The sequence below is a fragment of the Anabrus simplex genome, chromosome 2 (genome assembly GCF_040414725.1).
Source record: "Anabrus simplex isolate iqAnaSimp1 chromosome 2, ASM4041472v1, whole genome shotgun sequence".
Classification (NCBI taxonomy): Eukaryota; Metazoa; Arthropoda; class Insecta; order Orthoptera; family Tettigoniidae; genus Anabrus; species Anabrus simplex.
Window position 1 is genome coordinate 1,014,750,920 of NC_090266.1, and position 22,855 is coordinate 1,014,773,774.

Below are 22,855 nucleotides of genomic sequence, written 5' to 3' on the forward strand. Positions count from 1 at the left end.
GCAATGTTCACGCATGGCTGCAACTACGGTTTTTGAAATCTGTCTCATTGATAACAATATGACTGAATGCTTACAGCCTTTTCTTTCAGTGTCCACCGTTCTTTCATTGACCTGAAAAGTTTATGAATAAGCATAGACAACTCGCATTGTTTATTGTCAGAAATTCATCGTAGACTGTCGCAATAACAGCACAGAAATGTTGCGCTCATTTTTCATTTACTTATTATCTATTTCCTTTCATTTTGTCAGGTTGGATCACTGAGTAATGCCATTGACGTCTTATAAATCACACACAACTACACAATACTTTATTCGCACGTATGTGCTGGTGCGTATCTTCGAGGTCACTGTAAGGATCCTGTATACATTTCACACAGAGTACCCTAGACCGGTTTACGAGTACAGCAAGTGGCCTGGCACGTGAGTCATCCTCTGCTACTTGCCAAGCCTTTAGGGGAAGTGCACAACAACATGTGTTGGCCTGCGATAAGAAACAGGTTCAACAAGCCCTAGACTCTGCTACTGTACTTCCACTACGCGTGGACAGAATGACGTAACCGGCATATCCTGCTACAGCCGTTCAAAACACATTAGGTCCTGAAATATTTGGCTCAGTTATGGGCAAACTAATAGGACAAGATAAAAAGTACATAGCATATATTGTGAGATGTCTTTTTCTTTGCCGACTAGCTTAATATCTGCACGTATACACCTAACACCCTGTATATCTATTTATAAATCTTCTACTGGTTTCTGATCTAGTTTCACTTATGTCCCTTATTCCTTCGTATATTTCTCTTTAACTTTCCAGGTTATGTAGCATACTCCCTTTGCCCAATGTCTTGTAACTCTGCAATGCTCGTTGGAGATTTCTAAGTCCACGGCCTCCATTCTTAATTTTATTGTTACTCCACTGCATAAATCTTACTACACGAGGGAAACTATTCTTAGATTTTCCAGTGGCACTATTAAACATAATATATGTGTATTACTCCCATGGGCCCAGTTACAGTGTGTGTGTATGAATGTATGTATGCTTGTATGTGTGTATGCATGCACGTATATATAAATATGCTACATTGCCATTTGTGACCGGACGCCCTTAATTACTGGCTTCTGGAAAGCCTTTATTTCAGAATGATGAGGGTCCACCCTCGTACCTATCTGCAGAAACTTCCGCTGTGTTGGTAGATGCTTACAAGAATATTTAATTCCTCCTATAACGTGGTGAATAGTAATGTAGGTACTCATTATTCAGCAGCCTTGACCAGCTGTGAGCTGGCGCTGTGCCTAAGCCGGGAAATGCCTACTGATGTCTATATTACGGCTTTACGTCAGTAATTCGAATTCACTCCCATTTTGACAAACCACTTAGTTACTGTCTTCGCTTTATGAAAGAGTGCATTGTCATTTTTCAAGGGCTGCGTAACATGTACTTTCCAATATTGCCTAACAGGCTTCCGTATTCATGATTCGAGGGACAAAAGCCAGTTGACGACGAAACAACGGAAGACAGGCCCACATGATAATGCCTCCTCTGCCAAATTCCACAGTTGGAACAATGCACTCCGGTAAGTAACGCTCACGTGACATTCGCGTCGTCCATACATCCATCGGAAAGCGATGTCATGAAGAATGATAAGTAATTCCTGATAATGAACTCCCATTGTTCTAGAGTCCACAGGCAACGTTTTTTGCTTCACTACAACTGGCGGCGTGATCCTTCGCTTATGTGCAGCAATTCGCCCAAGGAATCCTAGTGAAAAATCCTCCCTACAGATGGTACGTGAAATGAAATGAGCTTCAGAGGCCAGTCTTAAGTATCAGCCGACGGTCTGCAACGAAGCTCTCCGGTTTGTCTTTCAGCAAAAGCAGATGGCACACATGACCACCTCTACTTACACTTTCAGGTTCTCTGGTCGACTTGGAGGTTTATAGTGAGCCATATCACGGCATGCCACAGAATAATTATCGGAAAACTGTGGCATTATTTTATTTAATATATCATTGTGCCGTTGGGGACAAAGGTAGAAACCCTGAGAGGGCCGTTCCTTATGCCATGTGAACCCCGTATCGAACCGTCAGGAACGGATTTCTAGAGTTTGAATTGAGCCGTTAATCGTGAGTTTTGACGTGCAGACCCCTATTTTGAACACCGAATTCAACTGCCACTAGCTGGAGGGAGGATATTTGAACGTGAGGAACCACACCACAGTTGTATCAAGTTGACAAACTTCGCTATCCCAGGGTTGGGATTATTGGAAATCAAGTTATTACTTCCTCTACTCAGCGAGATTCCACAGGTCCAAATACATACGAAATTGAATATAGAATTATCATTGCCTTGGAGCCTATAATAGTGAGTACTTTTGCTAAAGTGATAGTAATGCGCATTTGAAAGAAATATCGTTGACCCGAGCTCACCCGTTACAAAGGAAGGCTCAATGTGTGTTGGGGAATCACCTCGCTGGCGGCATGTCCTCAAGGCTATATAAGCTGGAGCGGAGTGCAGAGCTCTCTCATACCATTCTACTCTTTCTGTTTCCCATTGATTCTTTGTGAACGTCGTGTACGTAGTACTCAGACTTATTTGTCATTATCGCTGTGAGATTTTCAGATATGAGAGACCGTGAGCTCTCTCTCTCTCTATTGGTTTATTAACTGTAACGAAACGCCGAGTGCGGCCCGGTATAATGTCAAATTCTTTCTAAATACTTTTAATTCGTGAGTCTCATAAGATTAGTACTCAGTAACTGTGATTGTGCTTACGAGAAATAATTACAGGTACGCTATTATGTAGCACAAACTGTTAATAAGCCTTCGCGAGTCGCAAAGTAACGTGTGCGTTCCGCACATGTATTTACCATTGAGAAGGACTGATTTCGACCGGGCAAGTACCGTTAAATTAATGACGCACAAATCGGCCTAATATTGCGTGTAGGCTAAGCAAATTATAGCCTAACATTAAGATCGAGGTCTTGTGTACGGTCACACTAAGCAGAGAAGCAGAAGTCCATAACATTTAGACCCCAGAATCAAGCAGAAGGCAAGCACTGCATCGTCCGGAGTCGACAGGAAAACTATTCAACCTGTGATCTGTGCAGTGATGATGGACTAGGCAACCATGACTTAGCGGTCATGTGGTTCGTCGCCGGTGGATAGGTGGCTGTAGAGTTAAGTTCTAATGCCTTATATGCTTGCAGAGTATCATAATCGTGTACTAGAGATGAGATTTTTCTAGATAAGTAGTAATTAATTTAATGTCAGCCAGAGTGGCACCTGTTGTGTTGAATTTTAATATGAGTACATGCGTTCAGGGCTGTAATGCATGTTAGCGCCCTGTGAAAACTGTATATATTTCCATTAGATGGGATAAAGGGTAAATTAGGTCAGTTATAGGTGTGCGTAAATTTGTTTCTTTATTTCAGTATATGTTTTATACCCATGTGATTGATTTTGAAACAGATATTGGGTAGAGATTTTACAGTATTTATTAGGCTGTACGCCATATGAGTTGCATGTGTTATGAACAGTTTAGCGATATCAATAGAACAGAATGTATCTCAATGCATGAAGCATTAATATTTCACCTGGTGCGAGTTATGCGGCAGTATTAAATTCATCGTTGAAATTAGATCAGGATCTTAGATTTTCGGGGAAGGGGAGTTCAAGGACCACGAGGGTGTCGAACCTATGGTATGTAATGTGAGAGGCTGGAAAGGCCATAAATGTTGATTGGGCTAAATTTATGCGAAATATGTGACTAAGTCGTGAGATATAGAGACTGGGAGCGCTGATTTTAATGGGAAAGGAGCCAGCCAGCGAATTAGCTTGAGAATGCTTTGGCTGAGCCAAGATGTTGTAAGAGAGATTTTGTGCATTGCTTCAGATTTAAAGTCAGCCCTTGGTCCCGACCTATTTCTAGTTTCCGCAGTCAGGTAGCCCCCGTCATCTGTTGGCTACTAGCCCATTGAGAGAGAAATAATTTTTGTGTCCGCCCCCCTGCCCTGGTCATTTAAATGTTGTCGTGCAACAGCTGATCGTCTAATCCACGTGGAGATTTACGTCAAAGTGGTGTCTTGTTAAGACACATGTCTACGGAGCCTGGACATGTCGAGATTGATTCCCGACAACTCTATAATTCTCAGTGTATTTTGATATGTTTTTTATTTACAGGTGGTTTAACATCTGTACCGTCTGCTGTGTGTATATTTTTCTTGTCTTATTTTGTTTGTTTGTTTGGTTAGTTGTGACGATAATGATCAGGGATAATTTAGCCCACGTGGCTACTAGAGGGAAGCAGGTTTATTCTGACCGGCTTGAAAATGAGAACGCCCCCATCATTTGAACCTGTGTTATTTTAGAAGGGAAAGCTAGGGACAGCCATGAACAACTGTTTTATTTCATTTTTTCCGAGTATTTAGAATGTAAATATGTCATTCTAACCTATTACTAGTATACCGATTATTACCTGCACATATACTGGACGGTTTTAGATCGAGCCTACGGGCAACAGACATAAATATTTAACGATGCGGTAACGCTTTCCAAGCTACAGTATGTAACGCGACTCCAATTCCATGTAATATTTTGTAACTTAATTTACCCGTTCGTCACCCGTGTTGCTTTTTTTAATTTTGTGGTAACATGTAATTTTCTTTATGTACGTGTAACGTTTTGACCGTATTTTGATGGTCGACTTTTCGTTATTTTGATATGTGATCTTGTTTAGTATGAACTGAGTACATGTTTTAAATGAACAAATACATCCTACCCCAATAACTTACATGGAGTTCTTATTGAGCTATATATACGTATTTCCTGTCCATATACTTTTAGTATATGCTTTTTTCGCTAGTTGCTTTACGTCGCGCCGACACAGATAGGTCTTATGGCGACGATGGGACAGGGAAGGGCTAGGAGTGTGAAGGAAGCGGCTGTGACCTTAATTAAGGTACAGCTCCAGCATTTGCCTGGTGTGAAAATGGGAAACCACGGAAAAACATTTTCAGGGCTGCCGACAGTGGGGTTCGAATCTACTATCTCCCGAATACTGGATACTGGCCGCACTTAAGCGACTACAGCTATCGAGCTCGGTAGTATATGTTTTGAATGCAGATTTTGATTTATGCCCACTTTCGAACGTATCGCGTGCTTCTACCCTGAGCTTAGCCGAATTTTGAGACAGGATAAGGTGCATAGAATTAGTGCCCACCATGGAGCGAATTTCATATAAGTGGGCACCATTGATATTCACAGCAGTGAATACAATTGCCGCCACAACTTCAGGGTCGATTTGACTTCAGTTGGCATTTCCATAATAGGGCGATGTCTGGGAGTGACCATAGTTGGTACCCAGATGTCAGGTATTTGCAGTTGTTTGTTGGAAAAACGTGAGGCATTTCAATGTTAATGTAGGACAGGTAACTTCGTACCTGGCGCATTTAAAAGGCAAAGTTTGGTCTGTTGTTCGATGCCCAGACAGAGTCATAAAATCTGGCAAATTAACGTGTTAGACAATGTTATGTATAAAATTCATTATATTGGATGTGCTTGGTATGGGATTACGAAAGGGCAAGTTTTCTGTGGAAATCGAGTGTTTAGGAGAGATCAGTATATCCTAAATATATGGGATCACGTTACGTATAGATCGGCAACTAAATAATGTACATTTTGGTAACAGTTAGGAAATGAATAAGGACAAATAACCCGATTAATTAAGGCGTGTCAAATTAATTGAGTAACTCAACTCGAGTTCGAGAACAATAAAATGATGGACGATGTTGTATCCATTAGGTATAAATCCACACGGGCACAGCCTAGGGTATTTTTTGTGCAACAAATCTGGATAGCCAGAAAGTTGGATATTTGTTTAGAATAAGTTAGGTATACGAGACAACCTCCGTCTCTAGTGAAATTGCGTAGCGATAGTTGCATCAATATCGAAGGACAAATACATAGCTTTGAGCCCTAAGAGTAGGAATCCTAGCTAATTTGATAATACAATTTGGGGCTATACTTTACATTTTTCAAAATTATCGCATACGACCGATTAATTGTAATGTCATCGTTACTTTATAAAGCCATGACTTCACTTCGTTAGGAAGCTTCTAATTGGCGACTTTTAAGCCTTATTTCTTTGATATGTGTAACGTAATGTGATAGAAGCTGGGAAATAGGTCATTAATAAACATGGAAATTTGGAGTTACATAGTATAATCCATTCACGGAGAAAAATGAGCCGTCTTGTCTTAAAGAAGTGTATTATAGCAGTAACCTTTTTGGATTTGTTGGCGAGAATGTACTTGGAAGCAGAGGAGACTGGGCGACGAATGAACAGGACGTCGCAGGAGGCTGAAGAACGCGAAAAGAAGTGTATGAACGAAATAATGACCGGGATGAGCAAACTCGCAGAGAAACATGATGAACTGAGTGAATGATTGAATACACAATTCAAGAGCTGGCCGCGGAGAAAAGTAAGGAACTAAGTGAGCGTATGAATAAGATAGCGAAAGAAGTTGAATCAAATATAGACACAGTGCAACAGTTTTGAAAGGAGGTAATGGACAGATTAGGAAAGCGCTTTTGAGAATCAGAGAAAAAAGCACAAGTACAGATAGAGGCATTAAGGGATTCTGTTGAGGAATTAAAAGCAAGGTGGCGGAAAGTACAGAAAGTACAGACAAACGACTGGGGAACTAGTTCCCAACCTTGATGGGGCTACAATAGAAATTGGAATGATCCGGAGCGCGATTGACAAGCTTAGTGAAGATACTGAGACACGTTTCAAGGCTATGTACATCGAGGTGAGCGACAAGATTGCCAGCGCTCAACAGCAAACTGAGGAGAAGTTAGAAAGCGAGATTTAGGAAAAGCAACGGGAAACCCAAGAGAAAATTAAGGAGATGGTAGACGGCTCAGACAGGAGGTAGCCGAAGAAATAGCAAACAAAGGTAAAGAGATTCAAAATATGATGCTGTCAGACCTGGAAACAGCTAAAGCTGTAGCCAGGAGATAATAACTAGCATACAGGCCTGGGCGGAAGTGAGCCAGAAAAATAAGACTAAGATAACTTCGGTGGAAAATGAACTAGAATAAGTGAGGGATAAAATGGAACTAATGGACTTATGAACGAATAGAGAATTTATTCATCAACATAGTTTAGATGGAGAGCGTGTATCGAACGGGTAGCAGAGTGAAGCCAGCGAGCCCGCGTTGATTAGTTAAATTTACTACATTTGCCACGTCCGGAGGAAGGTCCTTGAGCTCCAAACATAGCAGGAGGTGTCCCGGTATATAACATCGTGTGGATAGCCGAGGGGAAACCTAGAACATTTACAGGCATGGATGATAGGACGCCACGTGCTTTTCTAATAGAAATGGACGACTACATCCAAGAGTGTATAATTCCGCCAGAACGAAGACAGAGAACGGTGGAGACAATTTTAGCAGATTCGGCGCTAGAGTTGATGATAGCGTTCCCGTATACACTCAGAACATATGAGGAATTCAAGGTGGTATTTTTAAGGAAATTATGGGACGTAAGCGTTCAGCAGGGATTACGAATGGAGTTGTACTCACGTAAGTATTCTGCGATGTTGCCTACCAAGTTTTCGCAACTCTTCGGCTCGCAAATGATAAAGTTTCGAGATCCTGATGTACCACCATCAGAGAGCGAGATTATAGCGGCAATATCGAGGCAGTTTCCGATAGAAGTTCAAAGGACCTTGATTGCGTCAAACTTCAAAACAGACGTAGAAGCCGTGATGACGCTTCGTCAACTAGACCAAACCTCAAACCAAAGTTACCCGAGAATATGGCATACTGAGGCAGTACATACAGTAGACTTATCTGAAGATCGTAGCCCAGCGCCGAAGATTAGAAAGAGTAGCGAGCGACCGAACTCATGCACTTAGACACTGATTCGAGAGGAGAGAAAGGCAGAGAGAGAACCTTGGAGTGAAAACTAGCGACCAAATGATCGAATGGACGACAGGAGAGGAGCTGGATTCGAATGGAAACGAGCGGACAAATTATTCAACCGGTCACAATGGGAGAACATACCGCTATAAGTACGACAACTTTGCTGAACAGACAAGACCGTACTATCCCTAGAACGAGAGAGAGAACGGGAATGGGAGAACTGGGGGACATTTTCTGCCTAACTTCGAACAAAAAAATATACATTCCCGCAGATACGTGGAGGAGCTCCGAGACAAACGACAGGAAGAAGCCAGGTGGAAAGGGGCAATCCAGGGTAAGAATGAAGAGCAATGTCATGGTGCTGAAAGCGAGCAGTACAGAAACTATCGTCAGAGGCAACAAGGACAGGGATTAAACCCTATTGCTCCACAATACGACGCCAGAGGTGGTGCGTTCAAAAAACCACAAAACTAGAGAAAGGAGATTAGACATGGATGAATCATGGCATCGGTAGATAGCTAGTTTATACAACCGGAAGACTTGATAGATGAAGATGTTAATTTAAACCCAAGAACAATTAAACAATTGCCCATTATTTACACAAGTAATGGAGATCTTCTAGTTTGTACTCTAATTGACACAGAAGCGACAATTAGCGTGGTGTAGCAAGCATTGATAAACGAATTAGATCTCAAATTCACATCCCGATTATTCCTATCGCAAGGTTGAAAGTGCGAAGAATAACACCTGACCGGATGGCTGTAGGCAAGGAGCAAGCTTTATTAGATATTGGAATTGGGAGTACTGTCATGTCGTTTCCATGTGTAATTCTACAGGAAACGGAGTATAACTTGATACTAGGGGCAGATTTTCTGGGAGAATGTAATGCTTTAATTGATATGGGAGGAAAGCAAAGGGAAACTACCTCACTCCTCATTTCCCTAGTACGCCTCTTCAGAGATGCCTAGGCTATTTATGACAGCTGATGGCAGAGCTGCTGAGGATCCAATCAGCCTTAGAGCTGAAGAGTGAACATACATACAGTTGATATGGGAAACAACAGCGTGATATTTCGGACGCAGAATACTCGAGAAGAGATGAAATAAGACCAGGCAGGTGACGAATTCGGTGAAGAAAGGATTTGGACAGCTACAGCATCAGAAGAGGAAAAGGAGTGTTTCGATTTCTCGACCGACTGGATGGAAAATTGTGCCGAACTTCGAGAAGATTTTGAGGCTATGATAGCGAATCTCTAAGAGGACAATGAAGAGGAAAAGTTTAGAAGATTACTGCCTGAGAAAATAGCTGAAGCTCCAGTAAATCATGAAACACGTGAAAAACTGAAGGGAATTTTAGAAGGGCATCAATCAATCTTCGGATCAAAACCAGAAAAGATCCCCAATTATGAATAAAATTTCGTACTGAACGATTAAGAACATTTAAGCATAAGCCATACATGATACCAGAAATGTTATTTCCCCAGGTCAAACAGATTATTGAAGAGATGGAGCGAAATGAGACCATAAAAATCACCTACACAATTTCTAAACCCTATTTTCGCCGTGCCTAAACCGAATGGTTCCATTAAGGTATGTGATGTGTAACACCATTACACGCAGGAACGTATTTTAAGGAAGTCTTACATTTGGTCTGCACTGAATTTAATATAAAAACACTTCTTTATACAGCTTACATCACATCATTAGGCGCTGTACAAAAATATAGAGGCCATTGCACGCTTCAACTGTTTTTAGTTTTTTCTAAGTGTCCAGCAGGTGGCACTGCCTGCAAATGGCTGACAGTGTCGACAGCAAAGTCTGATGCAACCTCGTGTATCAGAAAGCTACTCAACAATACCAACAAATACAAACCTGCTGCTTACAAATCAAGTCTGCCAGGAACTCTCACCGCTTGACCACTTCGAGTAACAATTGGATCACCACTGTTGTCATCCTTGGGTACATCTGAAGAATCACAGTTTCTAGAGAGCACAATAGGGTCATCAGAAGACACTTCCAAGGGATAAATCCTTTGTATTGGACGTAATAACTCGCCCTGACCAGTTCTGTGTTTCACTGTTCGGATGACACCAACCTTACGTGGTATAACTTCAACTATGTATCCCAATGGCCAGTCTATACGCTTGAGATTATCACACCCAATCAACACAACGTCCCCCACAGCCACAGCACGGGTGCCCTCGTTTTCACGATGTAACACCAACTGCCCCAAATATTCACTTCTGAATTTTTTCCTCAAATCCCTTTTCATAGTTTGTCGGTACTTATACCTCCTTTTGAGGCTCTGAGAGTCTATCGTACCGAGATCAGGGACACCAATCTCCCTTATATCTTGCAGGAATAAGGAAGGGGAGAGAGGCACTAGTTCAGAACCTTCATCCATGATATAAGTCAAAGGTCGAGAATTCATCAAACTCTCACAGTCACATAATGTAGTTATCATCTCCTCGTATGTAAGACATGACCTACACAACATCCTCTTCAATAAATCTTTGAGAAGGCGTATCAAGCGCTCCCACCATCCACCCCACCAAGGTGCAGTTGGGGGATTAAAACGCCATTCGATGCACCTAGCAGTGCTGTACTTAGATATATCTTCCCAGTTCAGCGTTCGAGGCCAATTAGAAGCCCCAGTGAAGTTCGTCCCATTGTCACTGTAGATAACCGAGCATCTTCCCCTGCGAGCCACAAATCAACGAAGTGTTTGGAAGAATGCTTCTGTCGAGACTGATGATACCAATTCCAGATGGACTGCTCTAAACACTGCGCAAGTAAAGAGGCACACCCACATTTTAATTCCACCTTGTAGATATAAGGGGCCGGTTAAGTCCAGCCCAACACTCTCGAACACGGCAGCATCCCGTACTCGACTGGTGGAAGTGGAGGTGAAAGAACTTCAAGTTGTCTTTCACTGTTTCTCTTGCATATGACGCACTTGGACAATACAGACCTGATAGGTTTCCGACCGTTTAAAATCCAATAGCGTTCCCTGAGGTTATTTAGCAGCATTTGCAATCCTTCATGTCCTTGTACCTTGTGTTCCGTCATGATTAACGTTTATTTCTTTCTATTCCAAGAGTAGAGTACCACGACCGAAATGGATATTCTGTTGCTATGTGCTGTGGAAATGTAAATTATCTGGCGCTATAGGGAGCGTGCACGGCCACTCTTAGCGCCTCTAGCGGAAGAAATCGGTAACGTTTTGGTGATCTTATCTTGGGCGGTCAGTCCAGGCTGTGTAACTGTGGATGTGAAATTGTGGTAGTAATAGTGTATCAAAATGCGTAAATCAAATAGAAACTGTTGTGCAGTGAACTGCCACAATACACAAAGAAACACGCATTTCCTTGTCGTCCATGGTAATCAGAGAGTCGCAGGAAGTGGATTTCGGCTGTGGGAAGAATAAAGTAAGTACAGTACCTTATTTCATTTGTGACGTAAATCACATATTTCATATCACACATTTCAAATATGCCAGCTATGCCAAGTCAAGAACACGTTCACTTTAAAATAGTACATTTCATTTTGAGTATGCATTGCAGCAGGTTCGTATATTTACATTCATGTCCTTCCATGTGCATGTGTCCTGACTACGCCGAATATTATAATTATTATTAATAATAATAATAATAATAATAATAATAATAATAATAATAATAATAATAATAATAATAATAATAATAATAATAAATGTTTCCCTGCATTTCAGTGCAGATGGAACTAAACGGGAACCCACTAAATGCTCCGTCATTTGCAGTGAACATCTTTTTATTTGGAGGAAACCAAGCAATGTTGAAAATCATCCATCGTATACACCATCTGTTTCATGAGAGATATAAGAAGAAACAGGAAAAAAATGTGATGTATCCCGGTTTGAAACAGCGAGTAAACGAATGAAGTGCTAAATATACGTACGTCCTCTAATCAGTAAATTAATTAATTTATTTTGAAAAATGAGCGTGAAAAACTACATAAATTGATGCAAGCAGCATTTGAGATTGAAGCAACGACTTTCAAATTCACTTGTGTTTCTAGTGGAAATGATGTAGGCACAAGCTACAACTCGATCACAGTACCTCCAAGTATTTCGGGGAAGGCGGATAAAAGGTACGGTCCCAATACCCCCATTGACATATGCAGAGGATTTTATGGATGCCAGAGCAGAAAAAGTGAGGCGCAGTTGAAGATTTAACAAGTGTTTCATTTAAAACATTCAAGTTTAGCTTTCTTTCTTTCTTTGTTTCTAAAGTGTCTATAAATATATGTAATAACGATGTTTGTTTAATCCTTTTAATTAAAATGAAATTAGGCATAATCTTTGCTGCCTTGGCAGTCATATTTGGTGTACATCGGACTACTGCTGCACGAACATTTTTACTGCTCCCCGAGTAGTCAAGAAACATACTACTAATTTTATTTTCAGGCCTAGCAAACTGTCCGTGCAAAATACATTGCCCCGCGCTTTTAAACATTTTATCCTGACACACGAGTTATAATAGTTTGCACAGAAATAAAATCAGAAACGCCAGCAAGAAAAAATGAGAGATGTTACATGTATTCTTCGTACAAGTCATGTTATATATTTTAAATTTTTATTAGCTGTGGCCTCAAACAGAATTATTGTCATTGTTTCCCCTTGTTATGGTGGAAGAAGTAATGATACTTTTACTGTTAACAATTCAGGCTTTCTAAATCTTTTGAATGAATGGGACGTTATATTAGCCGACAAAGGGTTCTCAGGTATTAAAACACAGTCACCTCATTCTTTACTTGTTATGCCGCCTTTTCTTCACAATGGGAGATGTACAGAAGATGATGCGTTACAAGTAGCAAGTGTGCGAATTCATGTTAAAAGATGCATGCAGTGGGTGAAAATTTTCAAAATCTTGAAAATTATTCCTAAAGATCTGTTTCCGTATATCAGCGACATTGTTTACGTAGCTTGTGTGCTAGCAAATTTCTTGCCACCAATAATAAAGAACGTAGAACTGTTAGACATGGCCACTGTCAACTAGTTTCTGTGCTTTATTCATTGATGACTTGCGACTATTTTGGAAGTGTATGTACTCAAACCCATATTGTATTACAACTTCCATAGCACTACTTCATATCTTGACGACAGGATGCAAAGATATCTTTTGTTCTAACTATGACGCAAGTCTTCACTTCAGCAGAACGAACTCTCATCGTATTAATTCTCGGAACTCCGCCAGAGCACTCTGTTATTAGTATCGTGCACGCTCCCTATATCGGTCGTTCAAATATGAACGAGGGTCAGTGGTCGTCTGGAAAATGTAAAATAATACTTTGCTTTAAAAAGTAAATAAACGTAGTAGTTTACACCGCAGTATATTACTGCATAATATTATGTAATAACGTACAAGGAATGCCAATATGCTGAAGTAGGTCTCTTACGGTGATTCCGGCCATGAAATACGTCATTCCAAGAGTGAAGAGAATAGAACTCAGGAAAAGAAGCATTCTAATTATTTTATTTGCTTTACGTCGCACCGACACAGGTGACGATGGTGACGATGGGATAGGAAAGGCCTAAGAATGGGAAGGAATCAGCCGTGGCATTAATTAAGGTATATTCCTAGTGTGAAAATGTGAAACCATCGGAAAACAACTTCAGGGCTGCCAACAGTGGGATTCGACCTCACCATCATCCAGATGCAAACTCACAGCTTCGCGCACCTAAACCCTAACCGCATGGCAGTAAAATTAGATACCGTTATATACATATTGTATATTTCTTCATATGGTTCTTGTTTTTGCGTTACCGTATATAAAATTATTTCATCTGATTAGTTGCCAATGTTGCCATAAGTGCATATATTATATATTCATTCATTCTATTCCGAGGGTAGAGTGCCACGACCTAATTGGACATTCTGTTGCCTTCTATTATGGGAAACGTAAATTAACTCGAGATGTCTCGTTCGTTCATATATGATCAGAAGTCAAGAAGAAATGTCCCCAGTGGAGTTCGAAACCGAACGAACGAACGAACGAACGAACCTGAAGAAGTTCACTGGTCTGATTTCCCGGCTCGCTACAACGTTCCAATCCCAACATATGAACGAAAGAACTGACGGTTTATGAACAACTCTCAGTTACGAGCTGGAGCGAATGACCTAGCTCCCTCAATAGAGCTACACCTCGATCCACCACTAGCTTCCTCTTTTGACAGCTGATGACTGCAACGGATTGTCTCTATCAGTAACATGCAGGTAAGGCGAGAAAGTGTTAGACGCTAAACACAACCCTGGTCTGACACGTCACTAGGCCTGTTCGTCTGAGATACACAGAAGGCCATGATAAATCATGCCACTCTATCAAACAAAGCGTATACTATACCTTCTGTAAATTTTCTCACTTCGATGAAAAATACATCCCAGATAAATTATTCTATTCAAATCAGATCATTCAGCTTGATGATTGCATAGTCTTTCCGTCAATATTGTACTGGGAACACCGCTACGACAAAGTCCGAAGTATGTTTGTTGAACTTCGCGCGAGATGGAAGGTAGGCAGCCCGCCGAACGCAGTGACGTACCCAGCGAGTGACGTGGCCGCCGTAAGCCAGCTATCCGCTACCATATATGGTAATGATCCAGCTCGTCCTCGAAAGTACATTTTGAGCTAATTTATCGCTATTTTGACACTGCCAACTTAACAGCCTTTACAATGGACATCATCTCTTAAGATTTCAAGAAAATCCACCGAGTATGATAGAAGTTATAAGGGTAGATAGTACCCGAGTTCTAGACACTTCCATGCGAACGTGTATAAAAGGAAGACCACCCGACCTACGAATTCAGTGTCTGTCACTCCGCCGTCTCTGTGACACGGGTGACAAGAGAAGTATTGTGCGTGTCGAACTTCTAGTCGACAGTCTGCGAAATCCAAGTTCGGTATTTTCTCTAAGTGTTGTATCAGGACTTTATCATATTCTTGAAGTGCCTGAATGCGACTTTATTTTTGAGAGCATCGTATTGGAACTTTGTCATGTTGACACGTTGGAACTTTGTTTTTTTTTTTCGTGTGTCGTGATTGGACTTTGATATTTTCTTAAAGTGCCACATAAGAACTTTTTTTTTTCTGAAGGTCTCATTGGAACTTAGTTATTTTCGCCAAGTGTCGCGATAAGACTTTATTATTTTCTTAAGGTGACGTACTGGAACATTGTCATCGGAACTTTATTTTCTTCGAGTGTCGTGTTGGGACTTTAACATTTTGAAACCACGGAACTTTATTTTCTTCGAGTGTAGTGTTGGGACTTTAACATTTTGGCACAATGGAACTTTGTTATTTCTACACATTGGAACTTTGTTTTTTTTTGAAGTGCCACATAGGGACTTACTTTTTCGACGACGATTGAAAGGACTTTGAATTTTCACGAGTGTTGTGTACCACATTGAACTTACGTTTCGAACTTATTCGAACTTGTATTTTTGAATCAATTTCTGGAACATTGAAACTTTCCGAGCGTGTAGAATGAACTTGTGCCCTACCAACATAAACTTACGTGTAAACGATGTGACTTGATTTCTCAAGTGCCTCGTTGAATTTACGCCTTGTAAAGACTATGAAACTTAGGGGACATTCAACATTACGTTTAATTGTGAAATATGCAATGCTTTCCAAGTGCTGCACAGGGACTTATGTTTTGATTCTTAAAGACTGTGACAATTCGGAATACGCATATCTCGTTCCCAGAAAGCCTAGAACTTTCCAGTATTTTAAGTGATCCATAATTTATGAAGTCAGACTTTTTCTTTCAAATATTATTTTCTTTAATGGCTATTCACTTCGCCTATTAATGCAACGGGACAGTTTCCGAGTGCTACTTATTCAGTTCATTGCCAATATGTTTTAAATCTTCAGAACTATGCATTTAGGACTGCAGTGACAGTAATCCTCTAGAACATTCTGACTTACAGTGAGCTTGCATTATGAACTTGCATTTCTGCACTTGTCTTTCGAGTGATTATTCCAGAACGTTTTGATTTAATATCTAGAGTGCAGTAACCATAATTAAAGGGTCATATCTGTTCAGACAGTGCCCTGAATGTGTGGAGTGCCGTGCAGGAAATTCAAGTGTGAATTACGTCTCGAATCGAACCCAGGAACTTGTGCCAATCTTCAAGACATTCCAGAACGTCGGGACATTCCAGAACGTCGAGACTTCCAGAACGTCGAGACATTTCCAGAACCTCCAGACATTCCAGAACTCCTCATCCGAGCAGGTATGGTCCCTGCCCAGTCGATGTCCAGCACCATCCCAGGACTTGGAGGTACCAACCAGCCACGACACTTCCACGCTGCTGTACGAAGGTTATATGAACTTGCTTTTGATGATCAATAAACGCAATTTATCAAAATAATCTCTCAAATTGATAACTATACCTCTCTCTGTACCAGCTCCAATGATAAAGCCACCCCCTAGGTTAAGAATCATGCTCGTTCATTTAATATCAAGCGCCTTAAAGATATGAACACATTTTTACGGGTACAATATATTTATCCTCTTTCTTCCATGAGTTGTAGATTATATTGTAAAAGCATTTTTTTGTTCCTACTTTAGCGACTGGTTAACATGGCGTAAAGTTTCCAGACGTGTACAATAATCACTATCATTTGTAGAACAAATCTCTGAATATTGAATGACATTAACGTCCTTTGGCTGCACGTTATCAGATGTGTAATAGAGCTATAAATTAGAGGTGTTGGAGACTAATTATTGGGTATGATTTTGATTTTGAGCTTTGTAGGTATTATTATCGTAAGGTTCAATGATTTTGAAAGGTCTAATGTATATATAAGCGAATTTACCATACAAACGTTCGGTGAGGTCTGAAAAACAGCTGGCTTCCATCTTCCTCTTTTGACAGGTGATGACTAACTGATTTTGTCTATCAGTGATATGCTGTCAGGCGAGAAAGTGTTCACACCTTTACATGGAGTGGTCCGAGGGATCCCCTTCTCCTCATACACCGTAGACGATGGTCACCTTGCTGTAGACGGGGTTTCTATACTAAAAAGTTTAATGATAGCATTATACTCACTCAAAAAGCCATTAACCAAGACGACATTAATTGTTATATTCGACATGACCATGAAATAGTGAGTAAATGTCTTATATCCTACTAAATCCAAAGAGGTTTTCGTTTTACAAATTTTTGTTTTGTCCAGAAAAGTGCCTTTCACTTTTATATTTTAAATGGGTAGCAGAGAGATATTGGATATTCTTTTCAACTCCTCGTATAATATATCTGCTATCTCACTAATGGTTGCACATGTATCGAAAAGACCAGGAATTTTCGAACTGAACACTGTCAGGTAACCACAATACAACAAATTTGCAACCCACACTCTCAAAATTATGTCAAGTAACTCTCTTTCTCTTTGTATAAAATTTAGTTTGTCGCTGTCCTCGGTTAAATGTTCTGCCTTAACAAACCATTAATCTACTTTTAGAATAGTCCATTCTTTATATAGGGAGTTATCATAAGACCATATTAATGAAAAATTACCTTGGAGTCTCCTTAGTAGCATCTGATTTATATGTCGGCGCAGATGGATTAAGCTCGCTTATATGTGTTTTCTGTTTCAAACGTCCCTGAACAGCTAAACTTTACGCTTCTGTGCAGTCTGTGTTGACACATTGATCAGCTATTGACAGTTTCCTTTTCTTGAGATCGTCTATATAATTCATGCTCTTCTTGCGTCTGCTTTGCATGTTAACATGAAATTTCTTATATTCCGTATCACGACCAAATCTAGGCTGATCTATACTGTATTTGTTTTTCCGATGTGTCTTTGTCATTCTCTCAATATTTTGCGTTTCCCTAATATTCCTACGTCCCTATGATTAACGTCCGTCATCCTTTCCTTGCGTAACGACCATGGTATTTACTTGTGAGGTGAGATTCCTAACGTACTTTATTATCGGGGCCATTTCTGGCACAATCCAGCTGCCAAATATGGTCTCTGTTTGAATGTCACTCTAGACTTTAGAAAATATTAATATTCTTTGAACATTGAAAGGTAAATGTTTCTCATTGGTTTATATTAACTCCTCTCGGTTGATGTTGAATCCGATTCTTTAATCTGTTGCCACTGCATAGTAAAATAATCCATGTATTTTGTAGGCGAGGTAGCAGCGTACCTCCGTGTATATAAATTTAGTCTAAGACTCTGCTGAATCTCATTACTCCAATATTTCTCTCGAAAAACTTAAATTCCTCCATATCACAAAATACAAAAGAAAGATAAGCTCTGAACCATATGGATGTACCTCTGTCTAAAACAATCGTTCTATGGTATGTAGATATCCCCCAGGCGCCAATTTATTTGCTGTTATATAATCCACTAATTCTCTCTAATACCCTTTGGGAGTTATACCATCAATTCCAGTAAATTTCTTAGAATGTTCCTCTTGAATTAGGATTATATTAACAATCTGTGACAATTTACCAACATCCTGAGTAGGACTAAAACAGAAATATTAGGCATTTGCTTCACAGAAACCCACTGACCATTTTCACCCACATCTGTAGCTCTATATATCGTATGTTGATTCTAGTGATGAGAGTATTCAAGGCGATCCTGTCTTGCCATTATTGAAGTTGCCATCGCTCTCGTCCCGTTGTCTTGTAGTTTCAAAAATTGAATTTCCTTTTCGAATCCATTAATGGCTATAATATATGTATCCGAATTCCGTGTATTATATTTATTCTCCTTGACCTAATCACTCTATCACTGACGTCTGTATTTCCATCACCTACCATGATCTCCATGTCGTCTAAAACGTTTGCAATCTCATTGATGTCTTGATTGTTTTCTTGCAGATTTCCTTCAGTTTCTTCCTTAAATTGAGCCATGTGCTTAAGAAGTTTATCCCGAGACTGGGAAATATTTAGCATGCTTCTCTCCTAGACGACTCCTTTCCTTGACTCAACCGGTTAACATCGACTTACACATGATCCGTGTTAATCTTGATGGAAGCTATGCCACTTTGGAGTACTGATATGTTCCTTACGATAATCTTATCATCCGTCTACATTTGGTTTGTCGTGCTATTTACAAGTTTTAGAGTTTTTTCCTGACTAATCCTAAATTCTAACACGTCATTTTCTATATGGAAACGCGTTTCTTCAATAACTGTAATACAGACTTCACAAAAATTTTTATTCTCCTCCTGGACTTCCTGATTTTTCTCTTCCATCCTCCCTTCCATATCATTAATTTGTAAGAATACTGCATATTTTGAATTAAATTAACTACCTGATATAATATATGAACCTTCAACTTTTCACTTAAATTAGCGTTCTCCTGGATAACTCATCTTTCTGCTGTTCCATTTTAGTGTCTTTGCTTAGGGATTTATGGTCCTAATTTAACATATAAATTAGCGCTTTGTTGTTCAAATATCATACCTAAATTAGCGCTTTGTTTTCCCAATTTAATGTCCAAACTAGTATTTCATTGTGCAATAATATTCCTGAATTCTTCCACGTCTAACCCTGTCTTTGTCACCTCCGTCCTAGACACCATTAGCACAATATGACGAAGCGAATCTAGCAGACAGAATCCGAATCACAAGTGTGTATACCTTCGAACAACACATCATTTACGAATGCAATCTTAAAGTTATTTACAAATATTTCATTTGTTAGGTTAGACTATGCACTAAATAAACAATAAAATAGCGTCGATTACTCAGAAACTCACCAAAAAATGGGCCTTAATAATATTTTTTTACATGAAGTCTTAGGCCTGTGAGATCGTTTTATACTTAATGCTTATTATTTCCTCATTGAACAATTCACTGGTATACTATCAATAACCTTCAAGCTTCAGATTGTGTTGTCAAATCCCCAATATTATGGGACTTCAAATATTGCTGTTTCCTTATGTCAGAGTTCAAGCCGGCGGGCGATGATAGCTGATCATTGGATCGCTCGATGTTATAATCTTCATGCTCATGTCAAGGATGCGGGGTACAATAACGCGAAAGCCAGAACAAATTAGTGATAAAACGATGAGAGATTCAGTTTTCATTTTATGGAATATGAGGCCATACATTAGTGTGTAGGATTACGTGGTGTGATCGCTTCTTAAAGAGAATATGGACAATAATATTGAACAACTAATGAAATGGGGTGATATAATTTTATACCCTTATCTTCCAGTAAATGACGTACTATTCCACCGCTGTTATTAAGTTAAGATCTTAAATTTATTGGATCGATTGGGTCTTAAATTTCAAGTAATATTTCAGAATTGAATGAAAATCAAATAATAAACCTCCAATAAAGTTTAAATATGTGTTACCTGTCTCAAATATCTCTTATTAAATTACACGAAATTCTTGAAGTAAAAAAAATCTTCGTTATTATATCTGACTTTAAAGTTACGTTCGCATGATTTACCTTCACGAACGAGTTGAACAAAGAAGTAAAATAAGTTTACCGTTCAAATAACGTAAATAGTAAGTCAACTGTAAATTAATAATCATCCCTCGGTTCCAAATTCAGAGAAATCAACTCTGGAACACCGTTAAAATTTTTGACTACAACAACGATCATATTCAAATACACAAGCGCAAATCATTAAAATGCGAAATGTCATCACTTTAAAAACCATGCTGTAACAGAAAAGCATTCGAAATGTTCAAATATACTCAACTACTACACAAAACTAAGAAGTAATAGACTAAAATGAATCTATGAGTATAACCAGGGTTAACATTTAACTGCAGGGTATCGCCATAATAATTCATTACTCCCAAAACTCTAAAAAGCAAAAACATTCCACATAATTCATTATATTAGATGATCTACTCGATTGCACGTAACCAGACGTACTATGGAAGAGTGACAGTATGAAAAGAAATAAACTTGTTAAAATTATTGCGAGAGCTGCATGGCCTTGAAATTCGTGGTAAGAAATAGCTTCAACAAGCATTCACGTCGACGGTATACTATCGTTACACTCACAAACCTCGCTAATAATAGCTCACATGGGCTATTTGACAACATGAGACGAATACACAACGTTCAATGATATCGACGAACAGTTAATGACTCACCGGTCATATTTACTGCGCACACGCACAACTCCACCCGTGTAATGATCAACTCGAGCAGTCTCTATGAAATATATTACATGAAGACACCTTTAATACAATCTGACACATTTCCCATTAGAAATACACACAACAATGTCCCGAGAACAGACATCCACAAAACATAGTATCATTGTTCTCCAATTATTGTTATTATTTCAATTAGCATTGTATTATTAGCTAGTTATTATGGGATACGAGATACCACTTCCTAACCAATTATGAGTGAGTTAAATGTAGACGAACAGTACGTTAAGACGCAGCATGAGGTAACGAGAAATTAAAATATGACTCAAAATCACATAATGCAGATTTACTATCGCCTTAAATTAAACAATCGCGTACACTATCTATTTCGTATTTACAGCGGATGGGTTAGATTAAGTTTTAACTTCATAAATATATTCTCTATTCTATCAAACACGTATGATTATGAGTCGAAGGTTTGCTGGCATCACTTCCTCGAAATAAACAGAATTTAAGCGAAATTATAAAGCTAACTCTTAAGAGAAGATTTTAAAGGAAATGTGCAGATGAAATATTTAAAATTAATGGAAATGAGAGTAATCTTTCACACGCAGAACACCCCACTATTTTAACTATCCTACATTAATGAAAAGATATCAGATTTAAATAATTACGGTACTAAAGCAATACATTCATTTAAATGGCAAACTTATACTCATGATTTCCTTGGAGACTCCCATGCTATCGATGGTTATGGTGGGCTGTACGATGATGAATGTCCCTGCATTCCGTTTTAGCTCACGTCGATTTACGTGTTTAAGATGCCATCCTCATGAATTCTTTGTCCATACGTTGAAGTTCATTTTACTCCCTCGTAGAAAACACACATCCTATTCTGATACCCAGGTGCTTGTAGGATGATGTTGCTGTAATCTAAAATTTGTATTGTGAAGATTACAATAGAGTTTAAAACATCCATACTCCGCAAAATTTGCTGAAGTAGGTAACTTTCTACGCTGAGTGTATTTGAGTGTTCCAGTTTGAGATTCCAGTTAAAACTCCACGTAGGATTACAGATTTAAGTGTACGCGTGCGTGAAAGAAGCAACTACAGGCCCCAATAGAACTTCAAAATAACAATCCCAGATGAAGTTTACATAACAGTCAAATAGATTGTCACAGGGATTCCAGTAGAAGATGTGAGCAGTGTACTATTTTGATGGGTCAACTTTTGACGTAGGAGATAGTGGTTCAAATGAAGTACTGGCATCCACTTTGTTTATTTGCATGTTAATAACACACAATAAATTGAATAATGGCATGTATTCACCCGAAAGAATATAATATTGAATTAAAACCTAATACGTGTCACCTCACTTCCCTTTAATTAAAAATACTATACACGCACTTCCTATAACACTATCTGGTTATGAAGGTGTTAGTTGCTGAAACTAAGTCAATGCAACTGTATTTAAATAACAAATCCTGTCCAACATCAAAAGAACTTTCTCTACATTTAACAGCTGTTGCGTATAACGGATATTCTTGATCAAACATATCAAGGCCGGGCAGGAAAGGGAGGACACAAAATAAATGGTCAGTCACGTCACTTTGCCTTCTTGCCTGAGATATTCATAGGGCCATTATAAAATATACGGGTGTTGAAAATAAAACTTGTACAATCCCAGCGGCATTTTTTCCATTAATAAATAAGGGCACAATACATACAGGGTGATCGGAGAAAACTTTAACCGGGTATGAGCGTTACAACATTGGCCGTACTAATAAGTAATTTGGCTTTGTGAGGAGCT